We start from the raw sequence: 22,581 nt of genomic DNA, 5'->3' as shown, positions 1-22,581 counted from the left end.
ATTTGGCCGGTAGAGCCATAGTTTAATGAACCTTGTTCTAAGTTCGAGGCTAACAAAAGATATACAAACCCTTCATGAAATGAAGTATGAAATTTTATTTGAAGACATAAACTAAGACAAAAGGGAAGTTATGCCATGTTCAGTTTAAAAGTCAGTATCACAAAGATATCAATTCTCCCTGAAACTGATGTAATGATTCAATGCAATTCTGAAAATATCTCACAGATTTGAGAGAGCAATTTGATTAACAGGTTCTAAATATGTATATAAAAAACAAGGCCAAGAATAGCTAAAATACTCCAGGGAAAAGAAAGTGAGGGGACTTTTTTCTTTTTGACTAAGATATAAAGAAAAACAATGTGACACTATAAATTATACAGTGGAATACTGGCACAAAAACAGACATACTGATAAATGAAACAAAATAAAAACTCCATAAACAAAATTTGTTTTATAATAGACAAAAAGTGAGAAAAAACCGCACGGTGCTTGCAAAAGTACTAACTATACTTAGGGTATACAGAATAGAACTGGATTCCTACCTCACATATTTATACTGATATTAATAATTTCTGTTCATTAAAATCAACAATTAAAAAAGTGAATCACTAACCAGAAGATATTCATAACATACAAGGTTAACAAAGAATTTCTATCTCCAGGCAGTTGTTACTCTGTAACTGGTAGGGCTTCAGATAATTGACTCATTTATACCATAGAAAAGGGTCTGATGCCTTTTTTGTAATAAACAATATATATTATTTTGCAATCAGAATAGAAGTTTTCCATTTGGGGAAACTTCTACATTGGTGGAAAAATGTGAAAAATTATTAAAGTACGAATCATAGAAGAGAAAATACTTTGTAATATAGATAATTTGCTTCATTTTTATGGGTAATTACTTAAGGAAAATACTTCAATTAGCTATTATAACATAATGTGTATCATCATTGAAAACCTGCTTTCAGACAACACTAAGTATTTTTCAAACTAAAACAAACATAAAAGGTATATAAAGACTGGTAGTTAAAAATTCAGCATGCCAAAGAGTACTCATTTTGGATTCTCCTGGTTTTGGAGCTACCTAAGTTTTTAAAAAATGTCTCTGAGAGTCATTGTTGCTTTCTAGTACAAAAGACCAAGAACTTAGAACTTGACATTCAAATCTTGTTCTTCTAGGAAAGTAATTTTAATTTAACCCAATGTTAAAAGTAAAGGTTTAGGAGACAGATCACTTGGGTACAAATCTTGGCAAGACCCTGTTCACTAGCTATGTAACTTATGTTACTTTGGTTATATATGTTATCATTTTGCTTTATTTTTTAAAATATTTTATTTTTAGAGATAGGGGAAGGAAGGGAGGAAGAGAGGGAGAGAGACATCAGTGTGCAAGGGAAACACTGATCAGTTGTTTCTTGCACGCCACTAATCAGGGACCTGACCCACAACCCAGGCATATGCCCTGACTAGGAATTAAACTGGCAACCTTGCAGTCTGCAGGATGATGCCCCAAACCACATCAATCAAAGTTATTTATATAATCTTTTAATAAAAATTAACTATGTGAGCCCTGACCAGGTGGCTCAGGTGGTTGGAGTTTCATCCTCTACACCCAAAGGTTATGGGTTTGATCCCCAATCAGGGCAGCCCCCTCCCTTCCTCCCTCTCCCTCAAATTATCAATAAATACAAGTGTAAAATATAAAACAAAATTAAGAAATATAATTATTTTTAATTTTACATTCAGGATTTCCAAAAAAGTGTTATACAGAACTAGAACCTCAAACTTTACAGAGGCATAAATTACAAGATATGGAAGAACTGTAGAACTTCTGGCAAGATGGCGGCTTTACTCTAGGCAGCGTTTTTCTCGGCTTCTGTGAAGAGGAGGGAAACTCGGGGATCGGTGGAGAAACAGAGCAAGTGGACTAGGTTACCGAATCACTTTTGAAAGCAGGACATCAAAAATCATCGTGATCACCGAAAAACCAGATGGTAAGGAGGCTGCTTCAGGACAAAAGGGACCCAGGGATCAGCGCGGGGTCTAGGGGTGTGCAGTCCCCAGGCCCGGTGCTCCTGGGTCTGCCTCAGGGCCCCCGGGAGAGGGGAGTTGCTGCTCCCTCCCCCAAATATGGGGGGTGAGCAACTCCAGGGGAGAACGTGTTGCTTGAAGGAACAGATTGGCCAGTTGGACTGGGAAAAAAATCGCCCAGGGACTATGAACACCCGCCCAGAGACCCAGGAGAAGTGAGGGCCTCCAGCCGACACCACCAGGGGCAGCCTGGAAGAGCCCCCGCACCCCTAGCCCGGTGGAAGTGCGGATCGGTGGAGAGCACAGAGCCGGGAGGGGCTGGGCTCGCGCCCCATACGGTGGCCTGAATCTCGAGCTGTGATCCCGGGAGGGACGTGATGCTTGGTGCGTGCATTCCTACAGTAGTGGCTCAGAAATTTCCAGCCAGCCCAACACGGGGAGCCGGGAAAGGCACCAGCACCCCTAGTCCGGTTGTAGTACGGTTCGATGGAAAACGTGGAACCGGGAAGGGCTCGCCTCGGGACCCATCGGGAAGCCTGACTCGCGCGCTGTGATGCCAAAAGGGATGCGGCGCTTGGTGCATTCCTAACAGTAGTAACTCAAAAATTTCCAGTCAGCCCGCCTGGGGGCGGCCAGGAAATGCACCAACACCCCTAGCCCGGTCGGAGTGCGGTTCGGCGGGGAACACGGAGCCGGAAAGGGCTCAGCTCACACACCATCCAGAAGCCTGACTGGCGTGTGCTGTGAACCAGGAAGGGTTACGGCAAGGTGCTTAGGGCGATCCTAGACCCCAATCTCAAAAGTTTGGGGGAGGGGCGCACCCTTTTACGATTCCCAGAGAGGGCGCAGTGAATCCCAAAATGTCTCTGGTGCCTCCTGAGATCTTAGAGCTGGAACCCTGCAGGACCCCGGAGTCCGGAAGAACAAGGAAGTGAGATCCGGAGAGCCAGTGTGCTCGGGAGTGCCCAGGGTACCTGACAGACTTGCTGAGATCTGGCTGGGAAGAGAGAGAAGCATTTCAAAGGTCCCTCAGCCAGCTGAAGCCAGCAAGATCAGAAAAACTGGGCTGGCCAGTTAGAAACCAACAAGAGGGTTTTTTTTTATTTTGTTTTGTTTTGTTTTGTTTTGTTTTTGTGGCTGTTGTTGGTTGATTGATTTTATCTTGTGTTTTATGTGACATTTTATTTTTAAATTCTTATACCTCGTAACCCCTAATGTTTCTCTTCCATTCATCCTATTATTCTTTCCACTCCAAATTTATCTCTCCTGCATTACATCTTCTGCTTTTCTTTCCTTTTTTTTTAATCTTGCAAGTTACTGTAAATTTGTATTATCTTTTTCTCACTGTTCCGACATTTTTTATTTTAATAATATTTTGGTATTCTTTTTCTTTCTGTATAATCTTCTTTGCTTGGCTGGTTATACTGTCATTTGATAGGTTGCCCCTGGTATCTCAGTCACAATGTGTTGATAAGTTACTATCCTTCATCTGTGTTCCATTAATGCACCTCTCAAGGTTCTATACTCTTTATTCTTGTTATCTAGACCTCATTGATTCTGCCACAAGACTGTCACTTTACTGTTAGTAAGACCTAGTCTATACAATTGTAAATACTACTCAATACCCCTACCAGATCTCAGCCCACTTTGCAATTTTCTGAACTATACTATTGTGGGGGTTGTCTTTATTCTTTTACACACTACTCCTATATACTAATCTTTAATCCAACCCTACCTTAGAATCTGACCTCCCACAAGCTCACAGCTTTCTAGATCCAACTAACAATCCTCTCATCCCCAATAAGAGTCTTACCCTCTTTCTACCCTTTCTAAAAGGTGGATAGTGGAGTGGAGGATCACGGTTACCACTACAAGGAGCCAAAGGATAACCCATCTCTTCTCTACTGGCTGCTAATGTAAATATCATAGTAGATTGTCTTGCTGTCTTAAACCATTTCACCTTACTCTTCCAACTGATCACAAAAAAGAGTAGGGAGAAGCTGTGAACACCAGGATACACGAAGGAGATTGCACCACTGAATCTCACAAATATTCTACCACAGAAGTTCACACCATAATTACAGGGAATCAGAACAGATCAATTTAACAAACAAGAAGAAAAAAGAAGAAACCCACGAACAATGAGAAAACAAAGAAACAACCCCCAATTGAAGGGAAATGAGGAAGCCTCAGGAAAAATGCTAAATGAAATAGAGGCAACTCAACTATCAGACAGTGAGTTGAAAACAATGATTATCAGGAAGTTCAATGAACTCACAATGAGCTATCAAAATTAGAGGGAAACTACATCAATCTCACTGCAAACTATATAAACATGAAAAAGGAAATAGGAACTCTCAACAAAGGTCAAGAGGAAATGAAGAACACAATTTCTGAACTGAAGAACACAATAGAAGGAATGAAAAGCAGGATCGATGAAGCAGAAGATCGGATTGGCGAGCTGGAGGACAAAGTAGAAAACAACATCCAGAAAGAGCAAGATAAGGAAAAGAGGCTCAGAATGAATGAAGAGGGATTAAGAGAAATGCAAGACAATATGAAATGTAATAATATCCGTATAATAGGGATACCAGAAGGAGAAGAAGAGGAGCAAGGGATTGAAAACCTAGTTGAACAAGTAATGAAGGAGAACTTCCCTAATTTGATGAGAGAAAAAGTCACACAAATCCAGGAAACACAGAGAGTCCCAATCAAGAGGAACCCAAAGAGGCCCACCTCAAGACACATCATAATTAAAATGGCAAAATTTCAAGACAAAGAGAGAATCTTAAAGGCAGCAAGGGAGAAAAAGGAAGTAACATACAAGGGAGCCCCAATAAGGCTAACAGCTGACTTCTCAATGGAAACACTTCAAGCCAGAAGAGAATGGCAAGAAATACTCCAGGTAATGAGAACCAGAGGGCTGCAACCAAGGCTACTATATCCAGCAAGGCTCTCGATCAAGACAGAAGGCCAAATAAGAAGCTTCCCAGACAAAAGAAGTCTAAAAGAATACACCTCAACCAAACCAGCTCTGCAAGAGATCCTAAAGGGACTGCTTTAAGGAAGGGAAGGAAAAGAGAGAGAGAGAGGAACACACGTACATAAAAGACAATGAATAAGCACCTATCAATAATAACCTTAAATGTAAATGGATTAAATGCTCCAATCAAAAGACATAGAATAGCTGATTGGATAAGAAAAAATGATCCACACATCTGCTGTCTACAAGAGACCCACCTCAGGATAAAAGACCTACACAGGCTGAAAGTGAAGGGCTGGAAACAAATCTTCCAAGCAAATGGACAGGAAAAAAAAGCCGGGGTAGCAATACTCATATCAGACAAAATAGACTTCCAAAAAAGGTCCATAAAGAGAGACCCAGAAGGTCACTTCATAATACTCAAGGGAAGAATCCATCAAGAAGACACAAATATTGTAAATATATATGCATCCAACATAGGAGCACCCAAATACATAAAGAAAATCTTAGAGGACTTCAAGAAAGATATGGACAGCAACACAATTATAATGGGAGATTTTAATACCCCACTATCAAAAATGGACAGATCTTCCAAACAAAATATCAGTAAAGATATTGTGGCATTGAACAATGAATGGACTTTATTAATATATACAGAACCCTCCATCCAAAAGAAGCTAAATATACATTTTTTTCAAATGTACACGGAACATTTTCAAAGACAGACCACATGATATGACACAAAACAAGCCTCAAGAATTTCAAGAAAATTGAAATCATACCAAGCATTTTCTCAGACCACAAGGGACTGAAGCTAGAAACCAACCCCAAGGAAAAAAACCCAAAACACTCAAAATCATGGAGATTAAATAGCATGCTATTAAACAATGAATGGGTCAAGAATGATATTAGGGAAGAAATCAAAAGGTTTCTGGAAACAAATGAAAACGAACTCACAACAACCCAAAATTTATGGGACACAGCCAAGGCAGTCCTGAGAGGGAAGTTCATAGTGATACAGGCCCACCTAATAAGGTTAGAAACATTCCAAACAAACAACCTAACCCTACGTCTACAAGAACTCGAGGAACAACAACAAAGGCAGCCCAGAGCAAGCAGAAGGAAGGAAATAACCAAGATCAGAGCAGAATTAAACGACATAGAGACTAAAAGCACAACTCTAAGGATCAATGAATCCAAGAGCTGGTTCTTTGAAAAGATAAACAAAATCGGCAAGCCTTTAAGCAGACTCATCAAGAAAAAAAGAGAGAAGACCTAAATAAACACAATCAGAAATGAAAGAGGAGACATTACAACAGATACCACAGAAATACAAAGGATTGTAAGAAATTACTACAAAGAACTGTACTGCCAAAAAATTTGAAAACCTAGATGAAATGGACAAATTTCTAGAAAAATATAATTTTCCAAAACTCAATGAAAAAGAAGCAGAAAGCCTGAACAGACCAATAACAACAAAAGAAATTGAAGCAGTAATCAAAAATTCCCAACACACAAAAGCCCTGGACCAGATGGTTTCACAGGAGAATTCTACAAAGCATTTAAGGAAGAGCTAACCCCTATCCTTCACAGACTATTCCAAAAAAATCCAAAAAGATGGGAGTCTCCCAAACTCTTTTTATGAGATCAACATCATCCTAATTCCAAAACCAGATAAAGACACAACAAAGAAAGAAAACTTCAGGCCAATATCGCTGATGAACATTGATGCTAAAATCCTGAACAAAATACTGGCAAACCGCATGCAACAATACATTAAAAAGATCATGCACCATGACCAAGTGGGATTCATTCCAGGGATGCAAGGATGGTTCAATATTCACAAGTCAGTAAATGTAATACATCACATAAACAAAAAGCAAAGACAAAAACCACATGATCATATCAATTGATGCAGAAAAAGCATTTGATAAGGTACAGCACCCATTCATGATAAAAACACTCGGCAAAGTGGGAATAGAGGGAGCATTCCTCAACATAATAAAGGCCATATATGAGAAACCTTGAGCCAACATCATACTCAATGGCCAAAAATTAAAAACTTTTCCACTAGGATCAGGAACAAGACAAGGCTGTCCACTTTCACCACTTCTATTCAATATAGTACTGGAAGTTTTAGCCACAGCGATCAGACAAGAAAAAGAAATAAAAGGCATCCAAATCGGAAAGGAGGGAACAAAACTGTCACTATTTGCAGATGACATGATAGTGTACATAGAAAATCCTACAGACTCTACCAAAAAACTGCTTGACCTAATAAATGAATTTGGTGAAAAAGTGGGATACAAAGTCAATATCCAGAAATCAAAGGCATTTCTGTACACCAAGAATGAAACAGCAGAAACAGAGATCAAGGGGAAAATCCCATTTGAAATAGCAAAAAGAAAAATAAAATATCTAGGAATAAACCTAACCAAAGAGGTAAAAGACCTGCATTCAGAAAGCTATATAACACTCAGGAAAGAAATCAAGGAAGACAGGAATGGAAACATATACCGTGTTCATGGATTGGAAGAATTAATATCATCAAAATGTCCATACTACCCAAAGCAATTTACACATTCAATGCAATTCCTATTAAAGTACCAATGGCATATTTCACAGACATAGAACAAACACTTCAAAAATTTATATGGAATTATAAACGACCCCGAATAGCTGCTGCAATTTTGAGAAAGAAGAGTAAAGTAGGAGGGGTCACAATACCCGACACTAAACTATACTGCAAGGCCACTGTAATCAAAACAGCCTGGTACTGGCATAAAAACAGGCACATAGGCCAATGGAACAGAACAGAGAGCCCAGAAATAACCCCAAGTCTCTATGGTCAATTAATATTTGACAAAGGAGGCAGCAACATAAAATGGAGTAAAAATAGCCTCTTCAACAAATGGTGTTGGGAGAACTGGACAGCCACGTGCAAAAAAATGAAACTGGAGCACCAACTTACACCTTATACAAAAATAAATTCAAGGTGGATAAAAGACAAATATAAAACGTGACACCATTAAAGTCCTAGAGGAGAACGTAGGTAGGAAAATCTCAGATATTTCACGCAGAAACTTTTTTACTGACTTGTTGCCTAGAGCAAGGGACATAAAGGAAAGAATAAACAAATGGGACCTCATCAAAATTAAAAGCTTCTGCACAGCTAAAGAAAACAGTATCAAAATTAAAAGAGAACCCAACTGTATGGGAAAACATATTTGCCAATGATACCTCAGACAAGGGTTTAATCTCCAAAATATATAAAGAACTTACAAGACTGCACTCTAAGAAGACAAGGAATCCAATTAAAAAGTGGGCAAAAGACTTGAACAGACACTTCTCCAAGGAGGACATACAGAAAATCTAAAGACACATGAAATGATGTTCAATATCGCTAGCTATCAGAGAGATGCAAATTAAAACCATAGTGAGATACCACTTCACACCAGACAGAATGGCCATCATAAACAAAGCAACAAACAAGTGTTGGAGAGGTTGTGGAGAAAAGGCGACCCTAGTGCACTGCTGGTGGGACTGCAGACTGGTACAACCACTATGGAAAACAGTATGGAACTTCCTCAGAAAACTAAAAATGGATCTGCCTTTTGACCCTGCAATTCCACTGCTGGGACTCTATCCTAATACTAAAACACCAATTCAAAAGAACCTATGCATCCCAATGTTCATAGCGGCACAATTTACAATAGCTAGATGCTGGAAGCAACCAAGATGCCCATCAGTAAATGAATGGATCAAAAAACTATGGTACATTTACACAATGGAATTCTATGCAGCAGAAAGAAAGAAGGAGCTCTTACCCTTTGCAACAACGTGGATGGAGCTGGAAAACATTATGCTAAGCGAAACAAGCCAGGCAGTGAAAGACAAATACCATATCATCTCACCTTTAACAGGAACCTAAATAACAAAACAAAGAAACAAGCAAAATATAACCAAAGACACTGAAATAGAGGTCAGGCTGACAGTGCCCACAGAAGAGAGTAGAGGGAATTTCAGGGGACAGTGGGAAGGGTTCACAGGAACAAACTTAAAGGACACATGGTCAAAAACTAAGGGGAGGGTGGTAATGGGAGGGAAGTGGGGAGAGGTGGGAGGGGGGGCTGCATTGGGAATAAAACGGAGAAAACTGTATTTGAACAATGATTAAAATAAAATTTAAAAAAAGTTTATCAAAAAAAGAATATATGGAAAACTAACATTTTTAAAGAATAGGGAAAGTAGGATTAAATGTTTATTTGGTACCTATATGTTTCAGCTTTACTGCATCAACATCACTCACACTTAAAACATCAGGTTTCCAACCTAACGAAATGGTTAACCCAATTTCTAGAGTTTTTGTTTTATAGAATATTAGTGACAATATAGAAGAAATGATACTGCAGAAACTATAAGTCATCAGATTTTCCATCTTATTATGATCAAATTAAACTGGATAGTCTCACACACACACACACACACACACACACACACAAAATAACTTGAGTGCAAAGTGAAATGACCAACAGAGAAAAATCTCCTTAATATGAAATCAATGTGTACCTTTTGAGTTCTAACCTATCAGAATCATCAAGAAGAATAGCAAAGATATAATAGGAGGACTATTTTTAAAGTTTTTAAACAACTTCTCTCCTCTCCCAAATACGCTGTTCTCCACGGAACTGCTGTCTCTTTAATTTGGACAAAGAGCCTCCCTATTTCAACTGTTCCCCATTTGTAAAAAGGAAAAGTAGAAAAAGGTGGGGAAAGTTATGTACATTCATTGGCATCCTACTCCTTTCCTCTTCCTATTACAAGAATGCTAATGAGAGCCAAGTGGAGTGGAAAAAACACTAAATAAAGCACTCCTCTTAGTCAAATTCTTTCAGCCATACCACACTGATTGAAATGAACTGAAAATACCCCAATAATTTATAATGGTCCCATTTTCACTAGTTTATTAATTTTTTAAAAAATGCTATTTCTGCTTTCAGTCCTAAAATGAAGGGGTTTTAGGATATGCATGGCAGAAGATGAGGGCTAGTCTATCTATGACTCAAAAGACAGGTCTACATGGAAATCCTTCTCTCAAAGCTGCTAGACTCCTTGAGGCCACAGATGACAATGACAAGCAGACAATGAGTATGAACTAATGAAAACCAAAATCAAGAAGCCCAGCTTCTGGCAATCAAGATTTTCTGGTTTAAATTATTACAACTTGAGGAAGACTTCTGGATAAGATGGAGGCATAGGTAGACACAGTTCACCTCCTTGCACAACCATAAGAAGGATCACAACTAATCTCAAAACAAAATACAAGCAGAACTGCCAGAAAATCAAACTGTATGGAAGTATGACAACCAAAGATTTTAACAAGAAATATTCATCCAGATAGGTAGGAAGGTCAGAGCCAGGGAGCCAGTGAGGAGAAGACACAATGTGGTGGCAGCAGCAAGGCAGTGTCAGTTGCGGTAGGTGGAATGGGTAATCCCACATTCACCTGTGGTGGTTAAAAACTGGGAGGGACACCTGGGGAATGAGCTATCCCAGTCCCAGGCTAGACAGCGCAGCCAGGGTTCTAGCGCTAGGAGAAAAAGCCTTATGACTTCTGGCTGTAACAACTAGTGAAGGTTGGCATGGCAGAAGAAACTGAGGATCTCTCAGTAGGGTTGGTTTAAAGGACCCACACAGCCCTAGAATGTACCCAAAACCATGCACTCTGGGATACAACACTAGGGCAGCAGCTAGAAGAGCGCCAGTCATGTAGGGAAGTGGGGGAAGTGACTAGAAACAAGTAAGAGTCAAGAAAGCAACATTGTTCCCTCTGAGACCCCTCCTCCACATATACTGCCACAAAGTGGCAAAGTGGGTTGCCTCACCCTGGTGAATACTAGGGCTCTGCAACCCTTACAATGTTAACTAACAGGTGTGCCAAATGGAGCCAAAGCAGCTCTACCCAATACACAGATACAAACACAGGGAGGCTGTCAAAGTGAGGAGACAAAGAAATGTGGCCCAAATGAAAAGACAGATCAAAACTGCAGAGAAAAAAACTAAGCAAAACTGAGATAACCAACCTATCAGATGCATAGTTCAAAATACTGATAAGCATCCTTGGAGATCTCACTGAGTAGGGCAAAAGCATAAGAAAAGAAATGAAGGCTACACTAAATGAAATTTAAAAAATGAAGAGAGAATAAGAAGACTGTAGGACATCCCCAAATATGCCAACATCCAAATCACAGGAATGCCAAAAGAAGACAGAGAGCAAGAAACTGAAAACTTATTTGAAAAAAAAAAATGAAAGAAAATTTCCTTAATGTGGTGAAGGAAATAGACATGCAAGTCCAGAGTCCCAAACAAGTTGGATCCAAAGAGGACCACACCAAGACACATCATAATTAAAATGCCAAGGTTAAAGATAAACAGAGAATCTTAAAAATAGCAAGAAAAAAAGCAGAGAGTAACCTACAAAAAAGTTCTCATAGGACTATCAGTTGATTTCTAAAAAAGCTTTACAGGCAAAATGGAACTGGCAAGAAATATTCAAAGTATTGAAAGGCAAGGACCTATAACCTAGATTACTCTATCCAGCACAACTACCATTTAGAATGGAAGGGCAGATAAAGTTCTTTCCAGATAAGGTAAAGCTGAAGCTAAAGGAGTTTATCATCACTAAGCCCTTATTATATGAAATGTAAAGCGACTTATTTAAGAAAAAGATCAAAACTATGAACAGCAAAATGACAACAAACATACAACTATCAATAATTGAATCTTTTTAGTTGTAAAACAAAACAAAACAAAACAAAACTTAGCAAACAACCAGAACAGAGGCAGAATCACAGAAATTCAGATCACATGGGGGGTTATCAATGAGGAAGGGGGAGGGGAAAATGGTAGAAAAGGTACAGGAATTAAGAAGCATAATTGGTAGGTACAAAATAGACAGAGGGGTGGTTAAGAATAGTGTAGGAAATGAAGAAGCCAAAGAACTTATATACATGACCCATGGACATGAATTAAGGAGGGGAGCATATTGCTATAGGGAACGTGGGTACCAGGCCGGGGGCGGGGGGGGGGAGGGCAAAGGGGGAAAAATGGGACAACTGTAATAGCATAATCAATAAAATATAATTAAAAAAGAAAAAAGAAAAAAGCCATGGCTGGTGTGGTTTAGTGGACTGAGTGCCAGTCTGGGAACCAAAAATCCATGGGTCCAATTCCCAGTCAGGGCATCCAGGTCCCCAGCTGTGTGAGAGGCAACTGATTGATATTTCTCTCACACATCAATGTTTCTCTCCCTCTTTCTCCCTCCCTTCCCCTCTCTCTAAAAATAAATAAATAAAATCTTTTTAAAAATTATTACAACTTGAAATACTTTAGCAGAAACAAAATATATTAACTCCTTAGTGGAAAATTAGGTTTTAACTTTTCAGGTAAGTCCCAGGTAAACACTAACATAATTTGTATCATAATGTCTTGACTTTAAATTTATGGTGTGAAAAACAGGATATAAAGGGGAATGACAGTACAAATAATTCAGTTTAAAATATTTTCTATGGAAAACAATCTATAAACTATCTACCAAATTCCTAAAAGCGGAATGAGGTTGAGGAAGTGTAAAAAAATGTACTTTTCATAACGAATACTTTCATACTGCTTGAATTTTGTTTCAACATGTATTATTCAGTGACTTTTAATACAAAATTTGGTATGCCCACAAATAACAGCACTATTAGTCAAACTGTTCTAGGGCATTTAGTGAGATCTTAGTTGTATGAGCACACATCACTAAATCTAAATCCTTACATATCTCTTCTGGCATTATCTGTATCAAACTATTTCTCTAATTCAGTGAATACAGTCCATATAGGATTTATAGTATTATCAAAAGTAACCCAAGTCACAAAAAATTGCTCTTTTATGTTTTATAGTATGTAAATATTTTACATACTGTTAATGTTTTCCAGTATGTAATAGAAAATGTGCTACAATGTATCATAACGATACATAACTTTTAAATTGTCTATTTTTATTTTAATTCCCAATAAGCAAATAAAAGTTGTCTTCCATTTAGTATTCTGATACCTACAGTTATTTTCTCCTCTACTGTGTTTCCAATTAATGAAAGCAAATCAAACACCAAATGTTCTTCTCCTGATTTAAAGCTAGCTTCCTGAACTATTGTTCTATTAAAGCCATGAATACATCTCTTAATACTTGAAAACAGGTTTATCTAAACAAATTAATAGTTTTCATAAAGTCAGAGATTTAAAAAATTAAGGTTACACCCTGGCTGGTGAGGCTTGGTGTACTGAGTGCTGGCTTGCAAATCAAAATGTCACTGGTTCAATTCTCAGTCTAGGGCACATGCCTAGGTTGCAGGCTGGGTCCCTGGTGAGGGGGTGGGGGTGCGTACAAGAGGCAACCATACATTGATGTTTGTCTCCCTCTCTTTTCCCTTTCTTCCCTTCTCTAAAAGTAAATAAATAAAATCTTTAAAAAATAATAAAGGTCACATAAAATCAAATGTTATTTCCTTCAATCAAATAATAATTCTTATGGAAACAGTGGAATGCCAACAGACTTAAAAATGGAATCAATGTTTTTCTATGTTCTTCTAGAAAAAGAATGTGTTGTAATTAAAAAAAAAATCAGAGTCCCTTTCCCAAGTAGCCACGTACATCATCAGATCATCTTATTCCCTGTATTGCTACTTAATATTAAGATAAATTGTCAAACTGCCTATTAAAGAAAAATATTTGATCATTTAAATCTTTTTTCTAAATGTGAAAAAAACTGCTAGAAATTTAGGTCAAAGAAAAAAATCCAAATAATATTTATTCACTTCTCAGCTTCCTGTAGTATGTGTGTATAATTTTTGTTTCCTTGTTGCTTGTATCAAAACATCTAAAACATTTTATCAAGTTCTGAAAACTCTTCAAAAGAGAGAAAAATTTCATTTAAATTTTTTAAACATAACAATTCACTTACCAACACCTGAGACATCTTCTGTGAACATATCCACTTCTTGTTTTAAAGCAGTAGAGTAGAACTGCCGTAACAGTAACAGATCATATAAAAACTTGTAGCACTACCAAGATCATTAAAAGCCCACAAGATAGCTGCTTCAAAGCTGGCAGATTAGCAGCCCCTACCCGAAACTACTGTCCTCCTAATACTCATTAAATACAGCTAACATTTCTGTTAACTTCTTTTGATATGTTATTTCACTGATATCCTTCTGTTTTCCCCACAACCTCCTGAGCTTCAATACTTATAAAACTATCAAATGTGCTTTCTACATTGGTGTTCCTCCCTTTCCCCTCCCCAACTTCCTCTGACTCACTCAGGTGATCAGACTATGCACTCTACCATATAAGAAACTCATCAGTGAGCAGAGTTCACTAAGGTTTATCAAATGCCTATAACTAGTTAACTGCACTGTTAGCTACTTTCATATGTTATCTTAATCTTCAGAGGCAAGTCATAAAAGAAAACAAAGGTATCAAATACAGTTACTACCTTTTTACTGAATGCTAATCTATGTACAGTATTTTGGTGTTAAAGGTAATCAATATTACATTTTTCTGAGCACTTTATAAGAGCTTAAGAAGAAACAACTATTCCCACACCACCTCTAAAAGGAGAAACTCTTCTATATTGACTTTTTAGACTCTTAAGGGTGTGCACTACAATCTCTATTTAAGGAATTCACCATTTAGAGTTACTCTTACAGAAAGACAGATGTACTTTTCCCAATCCCTCCCACTAAGTACAGTTAAAAACTCTGGACATTACACACTAAAAAAAAAAAAAAAAAAAAAAAGGTAACAGTACTATGAAAAACAGAGGAAAGAAGGTAGCACAAGCTGAAGAGACCAGGTTCCTCCAAACCTGGTGAGTTCATTGGGTTTTCTTTTGTCTCACATATTACAGACTGAGTACTGGAGAAGCACGCAACTTAGAAAGAAATGCCAATTGGCAGAAAAGGGCAGCCTAACAAGACAGAAAGCTCCTAGACAATAACCACTCTACTGCAGTCACAGAAAAAAAGAAAACTATAGTCTCATCCCCACTCATACCAGCAAAGGCCAGGTAGGGAGCCTAGATTTATACCCAGGCTATAACAAGGCACCCCAACTACCACCACTACCCCAGATTCCCAGCCAGGGTGGTGTCAGATGAAGCCAAATGGAGAGCCAGGACTCTCCTCCCAACAAGGCAGGAACGAGCACGCTCCCTCTACTGTGAAAGGCCACAAGACAACATTGAGACACACCTGCTCATGCAGCAAGGAGGGTATCAATGGAGGCCCACCCAAAATCAACAAGAAACTCCTCTGTCTCCAAGTGTCAAAGGAGACCAAGTGGGGTACTAGACTTGGAGGTGATTCATTTTTCTTTTCTGAGCACTGGTTCCCTCTTTAGTTAAATAAAGTTTAGGTTTCGATCCAAGGTCCTCAACCAATATTGATTTTTAAAAATAAATTTTTACCACCAGTACTTTTACCAGAACTTGAACAAAAATCCTCAAGCTTTTAATAATGAGTCCTCAAAGATGTCTGCTTTCTCATCTTTTCTTAGTATAGTAACTGAAGCAACTGTCCAAAGGCATTTAATTTTAGCCCCGTCATTTTCAAACTACTTTTTCTATTCCAAAGGACTCAATAACAACAACAAAAAGATCATTTCCACCAGATCATTTTTCTATCAGACTATTCACAGAAAAGACCTATCACAATCAGTATTACCCTAAGCAACTAAAGCTTACACAAACCCTAACACACTAAAAGCCTTTTATTGTCTAGTTTCTCACCCAGTCACTCTACTTTTCAATAAACTTGATCTTTTCCACCACTTCTACCACTACCAAGACAAGACTATTTCCCTAGGGAAATAGGCTAATCAGGCTAACTGCTTCTCCCATATTTTCTCATTTCAATAACTTTCTTGTTTATTTTTGTTCTTCCTTAAAACTACTTTTTTAAAGGGGCAACTAGAAATGTTCTACCTTATTTACCTGTTTCTATTGTTAACATCTGATTTGCAGTACCTGGCATATTATAGGCACTAAAAAAACCCTAAATATTTGTTGACTAAATTAACAATTTTGCTGATTTTCTTCTCCCATTTCCTGAGCAAGAAAATAATAGGATGAAATAATAAACTCCCTCATATATCTACATGCAAGACATATACACACATGATCAAATTCCTAACAACAATCCAAACAGGTGGGATCTCCCAATTTTACATAGGAAGAAAAGCATGCTCTAAAGTGACGCATCTTTAGGAAAAATACATAGTAAGTATGCATATGGGTATGGGGGAGATGGAGTAAGAGTCAAATAGAGGTTTATACATCCTGACTCCAAATACCATGTTCCTTTCACAGGGCTATGCTACTTTCTTGACGTACCTCTAGTACAGTAGTTGCCAACCACAACCATCACATTGAGCTTACCTTTCTCTAATTTCAGGGATCTTTCCCAAAGGAAATGAATTCCTTATGTCCTCTGCACTCTTCTGTGAGTTACTGGCCAAATAACCTCAGATGTTATCCCAGAACACCCAGTTTAAGCTATCACTGCCATTTTCCTTACCACCACCACTCACTTTTTTTCCTCCAAAGTACACCCATGGCTATCAAAAATTATCTTCATCTATCTCACTTACTTATTCACATGTCTGTTTTCTCCCCACCACTAGAATAGAAACTCATGAAGAGGGAACTTACCTGTTACTCTGTTGTATCCCTAGCATTTATAAAAAGTTATAGAATATAGAAACCTCAGTATATAGTTAAACAAATGAATGAATGGCAAACCAAAATGAATAAAACAATTGAGAGACATCATAAAGAGAGGATATGCCACCATTTTGCTACTGACCTTACTAAAGAATGGCTCAACAAAAGGTACCAGGGGAGTTTACTTTATCAGAGATACTGAAGAAACCCATTATCCACATAAAATTGAAAACTCTGCTATAATTGCTGCAAGAAATACATGTATATGATAAAAACTATGTGCTTCAAAGACAGCTTACTGAGAAGTATCCCTTACTGGTGCTAAAGTTGCTGTTAATCTTATTTGCAAAGGATAAAAACACTCCTTTTATTTGCCATATTTTTCGGACTATAAGATGCAACTTGCCCCCAAATTTGGGGGGAAAGGGATATGTCTTATAGTCCTAATGTAGCTTACCTGGCTCCCTGGGGGGTGGGCAGCCTATGTTATTTATGTTATTAAATATTTTATCACATTTTTTGCTTCAAAAAAAATTTTCCCTATTTTTTTCCTTTACAACCTAGGTGCATCTTACATTCCCAAAAATTTGGTATATTTAACACAAGCTGGACTACAGTAAATTCTGCATGAAAGCATGTCCTTTCTTTTCTGTGTGTGTGTGTGATTCCAAAATAGATTTATTTATTAAGAATTAGTTCTTGGCCCTTGCCGGTATGACTCAGTGGGATGAAGCATCATCCTATAAACTGAAAGGTCGTGGGTCAGGGCACATGTCTGGGTTGTTCATCCCAGTTGGGGCACATGCAAAAGGAAACCAATTGATGTTTCTCTCTCTTGTCAGTGTTTCTTTCCCTCACTCTCCCCTTCTCCTCTCTCTAAAATCCATAAGCATGTCCCCTTGGATGTGATTAAAAAAATTATGGCAGTTTCTCCATAAAAATCATGTATTATCCCTGGCTGGTGTGGCTCCGTGGATTGAGTGCCAGCCTGCAAACTGAAGGTCACCAGTTTGATTCCCAGTCAGGGCACATACCTGGGATGCAGGCCAGGTCCCCAGTTGGGAGCATGCAAGAGGCAACAGATTGATGTATTTCTCACACATGGATGTTTCTCTCCCTGTCTTTCTACTTCCCTTCCCCTCTCTCTCTAAAAATAAATAAATAAAATATTTAAAAACAAATCATGAATTGATCTCACTGGGCTTTTAACATACATCAATTCTTTGTGGATTCCTCTAGTCACTCCAATACTTTAAAAAATAGAGTACTTTTTAGTGCCAGGAAGGACAGTTAAGGCAGTGAGGCATTTCCTTGGTTCTCAACATCTGTAGGGTTTACTGTCTCCCCCTTGAGAGAATACAAGTGGTAGGGTAGCTTCTTAGGTTGCAAAAGCTGGCCCTAAAGAAAATAATTATGAATAAGAATGCAAATATAGCCATCTCTAATCAATTATTTTTGTTCGATAGCTTTACAATAAAGTCCCCTTAGTCATGGTCATCAAAGGCTTGTTGGTTGTTTTCAGCTATAAAAATGTTTCTACAAAAAGAAAGAAAAAGCAGGGTCTTTAACAACAGTGCTGTGAGGCTCTGCTGTGCAATGATGGGAGAATACACATCAGTTTGTTTAAAAAAAAATGGACAATATGGGTCCTGTATAAATTTCAAATCAAACTCCTCATGGTGCGTCCTTAAAATACCCAATACACCATTGTGCCAGATCGTTAGAAGAATATGTGCTCATTTTTAAAGTGAGGTGTATGACAAGGCTCCCCCAGAGTCATGCTCCACACATGGGGGACAAAACCAAAAACCCTAGTTCTTGATTTATTAGCAACACTGACTTTCACCATACTGAAATGAAGGTATAGTTCAGTCTGGGATGTTGTGAAATTCAAAGGCAATTCAAAAGAAGAACTGTTATCTATTGCCCTATTAGAATAGAACCCTCAAAAATGACTTTTAAAAAACCAGGGCCATTCCCTGAAGAACCCAGCCAGACTTGGGGCTGCTCTGGGAGACACAAGCCAACAACAACTTGCCAGATTCATTCAGTGATTTGGGTTTGTCTGTTTCTGTGAGAGCTGCAGGGGAGGAGGGCACGTGGAGGGAGTGTGCCCACTGCTGTGCATGCCTACATAGTTGAGTTTGGCATTCATCTTAGTGTACATCTCATAGATGACATTAAATGGTGGTCATGTAGTTGACGAGGAAGAGGCAGACCTTCTCCAGGCACCCCACGTCTTTCATGTTCTGGCCCTTGGAGAACACTTTCAGGAAGGTTAGACTTATAGGATGCCACATAAAGGGTTTCCTGGAAGATCCTTTGCATGATCTGGCCCTGATACTTCTTGAGAACCAGTTTGTAGGCCTTGGTGGCACTGAGCCAGATGAAGCTGAGGTGGTTCTTGTCCTGCTGCCTGTCACAGATACTCTGGAGGAAGTTCTGGATGAAGTAGAAACATCTTTTTCAAGCCACATCAATGGGAGCATAGCCCCACTTTGGACCCTGGTCCATCCTTCTCCACCTATAGGATGTTCTGTTCTGCACCTACAGGATCAACTTGGCTGGGTCAGTGTCATATACAGCTTTGATTTTCATGATGTTGTCACTTATGTCTACTTTGATATGCATAAACACCAGGCACCCAAGGCAACCAAAGAAGAGCAGCAGGTAGGACATCCCTTGAGGAAGGGCCCGGTCTCAGTCTGCTTGCCCAAAGGCAGCAGCTTCAGCAGGTGCTCAGGCAGCAGTGCCATTTCAAAGTCAAGGTCCACAGTGTAGCCCCAGACAGTGCTGTGGGCATCCACGCCATTCCAAAGCAAGTATTCTCTTTCACTGTGTTATGATACCAATAAGATTTTGATGTTGGTACTACAGTGTAAGCTATCCTGATACACTGAGCCTTCAAATTCCCTTAACTTGTATAATAAAAACTTTTTGGCAGAATTTCTAGGGGTGGCAGTATAAGAACATGAATAAAACTTTGAATGAATCCACTTACAAATAACTTTCCATGAACATTGCAAGCCCTGCTTCATTTCCTAAATCTTATCATTTCTACATTTTTTGCATATTTCCATTCCATTTTAGTCTTAGAAATGCCCTTATGTCAATGTCTTTTTCTAAAATCTCAAGTTGAGTTTTGATTAAAAAAGGTTTATTCCCATAAACTGAAATTTGAGGAAACATTTTTTACTGTTGACTGTTTTATAGATGTCCTCCATATTCTAACCTTTCACACAGCCCCTACATTGGCCTTCACCACATTGTTGTCTGTGTCCATGGGCTATGCATACATGCATATAATGTTCCTTGGCTTAATTTCTTCCAGACTGGCCTATCCCTCTCCCCTCTGAGATCTGTCAGTCTGCTCCATGTCTCCATGCCTCTGGTTTTATTTTGTTTGTCAGTTTATTTGTTAAATTCCACATATTAGTAAGATCATATGGTATTTATATTTTTCTGGCTTAGCATAATATTTTGCTTAGCATAATAATCTCTAGGTTCATCCATGATGTCAAAAAGCATTAGTGTTCCTTCTTTTCCAGCTGCATAGTATTCCATTGTGTAAATGTACCACATCATTTTTATCCACTCATCTACTAATGGGCACTTGGGCTGTTTACAGATCTTAGCTATTGTAAATAACACTGCTATGAACACAGGGGTGTAGTTAGTCTTTCTGACTGGTGTTACAGGATTCTTGGGATATAGTCCCAGAAATGGAATTCCTGTGTCAAATGAAGTTCCATTTTTACTGTATTTTTCAGACTATAGTAATGGTTGTTACTGCTGCTGTTGAGTTCTGTTTACATTTACATTGGTGAAATACTATGTTATTAAATATTTTGCCACATTTTTAGCTTCAATATTTTTTTTCCTATTTTCCTCCTCTAAAACCTACATGCATCTTATGGTCCAAAAAATAAGGTTTGTCCTTGTTGTTTCTTTCTTTTTTTTTTTTTTTTTGCAGAAACTTCATGTTTTCCACAGTGGCTGCAACAGTATGCATTCCCACCAGCTGTACACTAGGGTTCCCTTTTCTCCACATCTTCATTAGCACTTGTTATTTGTTGGTTTATTGATGGTAGCCATTCTGCCAGGTGTGAAGTAACAATTTACTGTAGTTTTAATTTGCATCTCTCTGATGATTAGTGATGTTGAGCATTTTCTTAATATGTCTATGGGCCATCTACAGGTCCTCCTTGGAGAAGTAGCTACTCAGGTCCTTTGCCCATTTTTAAACTGGATTACTTGTCTTCCTGGTGTTGAGTTGAGTGAGTTCTTTATATGATTTGGAAGTTAACTCCTAATCAGATATATCATTGGTGAATATGTTCTTCCATACAGTAGGTTCCTTTTTCATTTTATGATGGTTCTCTTTGTTGTGCAAAAGCTTTTCAGCCTGATGTGTTTATTTATTTTTGTTTCCTTTGTTATTATTTTTCCTTTGTTTCCCCTGCCCTAGGAGAAATATTAGCAAATATATTGCTATGCAAGATGTCTGAGATTTTACTGCCTATGCAGTTAAAGGATTTTCATGGTTTCGTGACTTACATTTAAGTCTTTTATCCATTCTGAGTTTATTCTTGTGCATGGTGTAAGCTGGTATTTTTGATTTTTTTGCATGTATTAGTCCAATTTTCCCAACACCATTTATTGAAGAGGCTATTTTTACTCCATTGTATGCTTTTGCCTATGTCAAATATTAATTGACCATAAAGGTGTGGGTTGATTTCTGTGCTCTCTATTCTGTGCTCTTGATCTATATGCCTGCTCTTGTGCCAGTACCAGGCAATTTTGATTACAATGGCTTTGTAGTATAGTTTAATATCTGACATTGAGATCCTTCCAACTTTGTTTTTCATTCTCAAGATTGCTCAGGCTATTCAGGGTCTTTTTTGGTTCCATATAAATTTTTGCAATATTTGTTCTAGATCTGTGAAATATGCCATTGGCATTTTAATAGGAATTCTGTTGGATATAAATTGCTTAGGGTAGCAATACAGTCATGGTAGGGGACTTTAAACCCCCACTGACATCAATGGATAGATCTTCCCGGCAAAAAATCAAGAAAACAGTGACCTTAAATGACACACTAGGTCAGATGGATTTAATAGACATTTACTGAACATTTCATTCCAAAGCAGCAGAATGTACATTCTTCTCAAGTAGACATGGAATATTTTCAAAGATAGATCACATGTTAGGACACAAAATAGGTCTTAACAAATTCAAGAAGACTAAAATCATATCAAGCATCTTCTCAGATCACAATGTCATGAAACTAGAAATCAACTACAATTAAAAAGCTCAAAAACATTCAAATACATGGAGGCCAAACAGCATGTTATGAAATAATGAATGGGTTATCAATGAGATCAAGGAAGAAATCAAAAACTACCTGGAAATGAACACACAACTCAAATCTATGAGATAGAGTAAAAGAAGTCCTGAAAGGGAAGTTCATAGAATTACAGGCCTACCTCAAAGTGAAAGAAAAATCTCAAATAAACAATGTAACCCTACACATAAAAGCATTAGAAAAAGAGCAAGAAAAGTCTGGAGTAAGTAGAAAGGAGAAAATAATAAAGATCAGAGCAGAAAAAAATGAGAGCGTGAGACTAAAAAAATAATACAAAGATCAATGAAACCAAGTGCTGGTTGTTTGAAAAGATGAACAGGATTAATGAACCTCATCAAAAACTCAAGACCCATCAAAAAACAAAGAGAGAGGACCCAAATAAAATCAGAAATGAAAGAGGTAAAGTAACAGTAGACATCACAGAAATACAAAGGATTGTAAC

General features: G+C 38.1%; 1 protein-coding gene and 1 pseudogene across 2 annotated transcripts in view; both read right to left on the bottom strand.

The window, feature by feature from the left end:
- Positions 1-22,581, bottom strand: part of LOC114494981 (CD2 associated protein) — a 158,717-nt gene that overhangs the window by 95,140 nt on the left and 40,996 nt on the right. The window lies entirely within an intron of this gene.
- LOC114494045 lies at positions 18,406-20,095 on the bottom strand (annotated as a pseudogene).

Source organism: Phyllostomus discolor, chromosome 4, assembly GCF_004126475.2.
Source record: "Phyllostomus discolor isolate MPI-MPIP mPhyDis1 chromosome 4, mPhyDis1.pri.v3, whole genome shotgun sequence".
Lineage (NCBI taxonomy): Eukaryota > Metazoa > Chordata > Mammalia > Chiroptera > Phyllostomidae > Phyllostomus > Phyllostomus discolor.
Note: the sequence above shows the minus strand (reverse complement) of the source record. Positions and strands in the feature narration are given on the sequence as shown.